At 42.1% G+C, this 6,080-nt stretch overlaps 1 protein-coding gene across 4 annotated transcripts in view; it reads left to right on the top strand.

The window, feature by feature from the left end:
• Window positions 1-6,080, top strand: part of Dcun1d3 (defective in cullin neddylation 1 domain containing 3) — a 44,126-nt gene that overhangs the window by 1,179 nt on the left and 36,867 nt on the right. The window lies entirely within an intron of this gene.

The following is a 6,080-nucleotide window of genomic DNA, read 5'->3' as shown; positions in this document are numbered from 1 at the left end:
TTGCCTATATCCTGTTTAGGAAGTGGGACGGGGTGACAAATGTATTGTTTTTTCCATTCCCACCTCTTATCCTCCCCTATACACACCCCTGGGTCTACTTTAATTCTCTGAGGTTGGGTGACAGTCGTGGTCACCCTCTCCCCTTTGTGGCACTTAGTGCCTTGGTTACCTCTTTTGAATTTTGTGTTCAGCCTCTATCCCAGCTCCGAACTGCAAGCTTTGTAGTACTTCAGTTATGGTCTGTGTCACATTGGGGAGTACCTCACAACGCCGCCTGGCTCCTGATTATAATGAGCATTTTCTTTTATGAATACTGGAATTCCAGAGCTCTTGCAAGGATTCATAAATGGCATCATAGCCCAGGAATCAAGGTCTCTCGCTCTAAATACTTTATGTGTGAGGAATTTACATGTTGTCAACTCTTTCCAAAAATGATTTGATGTTAGGCTAATTCTGGATTTCTGTGTTTCTCTCCACCCACACTTCATGATGCACTTCTGAGAACAGAAAACCCCATATTACTTTTTTTGTTTCTACAATTGGACAATAGCTCTTTTATCTCCTTCTTGATCTGTGTGTCTGGCACACTTGTCTTTAGTGACAATGGACTTGTACTGATTTTTATCTTATTTAACTAATGCTTTGTGTATAGGTGGTCTTATAGGAGACAGTGTGATGTATAGTTTTGTTTTTAGCAGAATGCAAATCCATAATGGTATGGAAATGTTTGAAGAAAGAAAGAATAATTGGAAAGATTTATTGTTTATATTGTTTAAAAAACAAATAAAAAACCACCGAGTAAGTAGTGCCTCCTCTAGCCTCTCATAGGGATCTCAGAGTAAAGTGTTAATGATTCTTATTTTACACTTGATACATTTAAAAAAAAATCCTGTTGATTATGGAACTGTCTTATAAGAAACTTTATGCTTTAAAAATAGTGCTAAATTTTTGACTAGAAAGTGCATACATTTTGCTCTGTCACTGAATTTGATGTGTAGTATCACTAGGATTATCATAACAGATGTTCTTCTGATTCTGGGAAGAGAGTCCCATCATATTTGAGGGCCTTCAGGCCTGATAAAACAGAGTACTTAATGCCTTGATTGTGCAGTTATAGTGTTTAGATGGTTTACAGGAATAAAAGAATTACCTCTAGTTGCACTTTAATTCATTTGGAACCTAGTTTGCCATTGAATGAAAAGTCCAAAATTCATCCATTTAAGACTGGCTATTAAGTACTAGTCAGTGTTTCAGATGCTGGGTGTACAAAGATGAACACAAGGAAAGGGTGCACTCTCATGAAGTTTATCAGAGTGGGAGGTGGGGACAGAGATAATAAATAAGCAAATCTGATTTTGATTAAATGCTGAAGGAAGTGAGTGATGGGATGGAAAGTGTGACTGGGATGCAGTTGTGAAGGGAAACCTTCCTGTCAAGTGACACTTAACAGAACTTGAAGTGCAAAGGAGCCAGCCATGCAGAGATGAAGGGAGGACTCTTGGAGGTGTAGGGAACAGCTTGTGCAGAAACTTGCTGGAATGAACTTGGCAAGTTTTAGGGACTGGGGAGAAGAGAGTGGGGGTGGAGTGTAAGTTTAGTGAGTAAAAGGTTGAATGAAGTAGGGTCAGAGAAGCGGAGTTGGGACTCAGGTAGACAAAATATGAGTAAGTAGGAGGAAGAAATAGAAAAACTATTTTTTGGCTAATTCTGTTGCCTTTCCTAGGGCCTTTATCATTATTTTTGCAGGTTCTGCTGGACTATTGTAATTAAAAACAAAGGCAGCTCACCCAGCTGAGAGCAGTCGAGAGGTGCAGCAGTGGTCACTTGGGCTGTGTGTTTAGGAATAAGCAGGATGTTTAATTGAGGGCACACCTGTTCCCATCAAATATTTTGCTGTATATGTGACTGTTTAAAATTGCATAATAAGTACTCTGAATGTGTGCTGGTATTGACCTCTTCCATCTCTGTGTGAAATCAAGGTTGAAGGATTGGGCATGTGTTAATAATATGTTGATCTACAAATGACCATCCGGAGCTAAGTTTCATTTTTTTTTTTTTTTTTTTTTTTTTTGTGGGGAGGCAGGATTTGTGTTGCAATAGTTCCGCTCTTGCCTGGGCCTCCTGGTGAGTAATAATATTCCGAGAGGTAGGTTGGTGCTAAAAGTTCACTCAGGATCACATTAGATAAAGACCATTGTGGGGCCCATTTCCCTGTGGCACCATCTTTGGGTTGGCATATATAGCTGAGGGATGTAACGTACTTTTGCCTTCATTTGGGGGCATTCATCTTCAATTTAACCTTATCTTGGACAGATTGTCCACTTACTTGAGAGGCTTAAGATATCACCTTGAGCCGGGCGGTGGTGGCGCACGCCTTTAGTCCCAGCACTCGGGAGGCAGAGGCAGGCGGATCTCTGTGAGTTCGAGGCCAGCCTGGTCTACCAAGTGAGTTCCAGGAAAGGCGCAAAGCTACACAAAGAAACCCTGTCTCAAAAAAACAAAAAACAAAAAACAAACAAAAAAAAAGATATCACCTTGATTTAGCCCTCTTGAGCTGTATCACAGTAGGCTAAAATGGAAAGAGTATTTTTTCCTTCTCAACATCACAAAAGTGAGGGGAGTGTTAATCAGTCTTTTGAGCTAGGCAGTTGAGAGACATAAATGTTGCTTAGGCTGTAGTAAACTCAGTCTTATAAATGCTAAATAAAACCTTTTGATGTTCGGTAAAGGCAAATCAGAAACGGTGGACTTGGTTTAGGTTCTAGTACTGTAATACTACCTGCAGGTGGCTCCTCAGAACTAACTTGGGTAGAGCTTTCTGTGTTGTCCTGGGTTAAGGAAGGTACACAGCTTGTTACCGGAATGCTAACAGCAAATCTTCGTTTGTAAGTAGGTGACTAATGTGAGCTGTGAGGACGTGGCAGATGAGAGAGGCCTGTACATCTCTATGACTTAGGCCAGGCTGAAGAGCTTGCCCCTGACTTCCGTGTCCGACTGCCGGCATGCAGTGCTCATTTGGTAGTAAGCAGTCTACTGTTTCTCTTCATTTCAATGGTTTATTACAACTCAAGTATGAAAACATTGTCTAGGCTGACATTTCATCAACCAGTTTGGAGTCTACCTTTTTGTTTTTGTTTTTTTGTTGTTGTTTTTCGAGACAGGGTTTCTCTGTGTAGCTTTGGCTGCCACCTTTCCTGGAACTCACTCTGCTCTGTAGCCCAGGCTGGCCTCGACCTCACAAAGATCCGCCTGCCTCTGCTTCCCAAGTGCTGGGATTAAAGGTGTGCCCCACCCGCTCAGTTGGAGTCTACCCTTTGGAAGGGGATAGAGATGGGTAGGAAGGGACGTGAACACTGGGAGAAGCCCTTAATCCCTACATTGAACAGTAATTGTGTTTGGGAAATGAATCCAAATCTAAGTGAATTTGGAGTCTTGGAGCTGAGTTGGCCTTTTGACCTATGGTGCCAGTCAATTTGTTTCTTAAGGTTTGGGAGGCTTTTAGACACATTCCAGTGAAAGGCGAAAACCTAAAAAACAGCTGGTGCCACTTGCCTTTGAATTTGTGAGTAAGTTGTTTTGCATTGCCTTAGATGGTTTAAAGTTAATCTGACTTTACTACTGTCTTGATACGTGTTCTGTGGTGAGGAGAGTTAATTGTACACTGGCTGCCAGTTGTTTTGAGGTGAAGAAGTAGTAACTCAGATTGAAACAATGGTCATTATGTGGTGACTACCATTTCTCTAACTCTTGATAACTTACAATTACTCTTTGTGTCTGTTTACAGATGTTCAGACCAGTGTACCAGGATCAGTTCTTCCTAATGTTGGAACAGTGTTCTTAGCTCTTCCCACAACAGACCAGGTCGATTGACTTGAGTCGATGGTCCCTTAGTTCACATCTAGTATCACGAGTTCTTGTACTTCTTTTTCTGACAATGAAAGGTTTTATTTCTTTGGGGGCCAAAAAGGAGATTTGAGTGAGAGTAACATCAAAAAGTGATGCAAACTGATTCTTTGGAATCATGCTATGTCGAAAGAGGGAAAAATGTCCAGTCTGTAAGATATATGCAAATGCGACCTTATTTAAACACCATACATTGGAACATGTGGATGATGACGTCTACTTCCTTGAGAGTTTGGCCTTGCCCACATCTTGAAGTTGTGAGTTGAATTGTTGGGTTTGGGGCTGAGATGTAGATAGCACAGGAGCCTACATTGTACAGCAGTGTAAGCGTCATTGGTAAGCATCATCATGTTCCCTTTCCGTCCTGCTGCACATTGCTGAAGCATTCAACCTCAGGACCTGTTGACTGGAAATAATGCTGTCACTGAGACTGTTAGATCTAGACCAGCTCTGATGACTGGCCGATCTCTGATAGTACTCTGCAGGAGGGCAGGACTTCATTTCCAGGGGCTATTTAGCATCTTGTCGCCGTTGTTGGTCTTTCTGCCTGTCAATCCAGGAGACAGTGTGTTGGAGAGATCTGCCCCTTGTTGTAGTTGTCAGAGCATGTACTGTATTGAATGCAGTTAATTCTACTTCATCTAGTCTGGGAAGATGAAAGAAAAAGTGAGACCCCTGCAAAACCTTAGAGTATCTGGTGTAGCTCTGGCTTGGCCTGGATCTCTGTGCAGCCCAGGCTGTCCTGGAACTTACAGGGATCTATCTGCCTGCTTCTGCCTCCTGCCTCCTGAATACTGAGATTTAAAAAAAAAGCATGCACCACCTGGCTACCACAATGCCCCTCCCTGCTTTTTTTCCCTAGCTGAGGTTTGAGGAGACCCCCTGGAGCAGGAGCATGTGGGCATTTTGCTCTTCTTTTTCCCTTGCCCCAAAGTTTCATTTTACAAAAAGTTCCTATGAGACTGTTGGGCTTCCATATGCGATTTCATGGTCTGAGGATGAAATAAGTGAAAAGCAATGATTTTAGTTGGAAAACAGAAATTGAGAAAATTAGAGCAAAGAATGGGAAGCAGAATTCACTCACTCTGGTCTTAGTTGGCTTCACAGTTTCTTTTAGGTCCTTATAGGCATTAAGTAGAATTTGAGTCTAATTAAATTCTTGATATTTGGTCTTCTGTATTCCTTAGTTCTAAGCATTTTGTTACCAATTCTTTTTTTTTTAAAGATTTATTATTTTATGCATACGAGTGTCTTGCCTACATGTGTGTATGTGTACTACCTCCATGCCTTGTGTCTGAGGAGGCCAGAAGAGGTTGTCAGATATCCTGGGATTGGAGTTTCAGCCCATTGTGAGCCATTATATGGGTGCTGGGAACTAAACCTGGGTCCTCTGCAAGAGAACCAAGTGCTCTCAACCAGTGAGCCAACTCTCCAGCCCCTTGTTAACCAGTTCTTAACTCTTTCTTCAAGAATGCCTTATAATGTGGCATATATGAAGCAGGATTCAGTAGTGAAATGAGAGTACCCGACTGTAGCAGAGGGTATGGGTGTGCAAATGGAAAGCGGGAGTTTCCTCAGAGTGTGTTCTGAAGGCACCAAATTATATTCCAGTAGGAGTGGAATTCAGCACCCTGAATTCTTTCAGTTTACTGAGACAGGGTCTTCATATGTAGCCCAGGCTGGCCTCAAACTCAAAGATCTCCTCTCTCACCCTCCTAAGTGATGTTGGAATTGTATGGTATCACCATGCCTTGCTTCTAAGCTCTTAGATAACTAGTGGGCATGGTTTAATAATAGCTGTGCAAAATGCTGAATTGTATATGGTTGTATTCCTAGTGAGCTGCTGAAGAATCCAAGGAAAGCCCAAGCATCCTTATTGACAGCAGTTTGATGTTAATAGCCATAGTATTTACACAAGCCATCGTTTCTTGTTAAGAAGTGCTGGCTTCAGCTGGACATTTGCTTTAACCAGACATAGTATCACACACTTGTAGTCCCCATGCTCATGGGGCTGAGGCAGGATTGTTACAAATTTGATCCAGCCTGGAGGCAGAGCTCTATAGCATGACTCTGTTCCAACCCACACTTGTAGTTCTGTACTCTTCAGTACTCAACTTAGGTGGAGGCAGGAGGATCAGAAGTTCAGGGTCATCCTCAGCTACAAAGAGCTTTTGAGG

The sequence above is a fragment of the Peromyscus maniculatus genome, chromosome 1, assembly GCF_049852395.1.
Source record: "Peromyscus maniculatus bairdii isolate BWxNUB_F1_BW_parent chromosome 1, HU_Pman_BW_mat_3.1, whole genome shotgun sequence".
In the NCBI taxonomy this organism is placed as follows: Eukaryota; Metazoa; Chordata; class Mammalia; order Rodentia; family Cricetidae; genus Peromyscus; species Peromyscus maniculatus.
The sequence above is the reverse complement of the archived record's forward strand: the minus strand, read 5'-3'. Positions and strand labels throughout refer to the sequence as shown.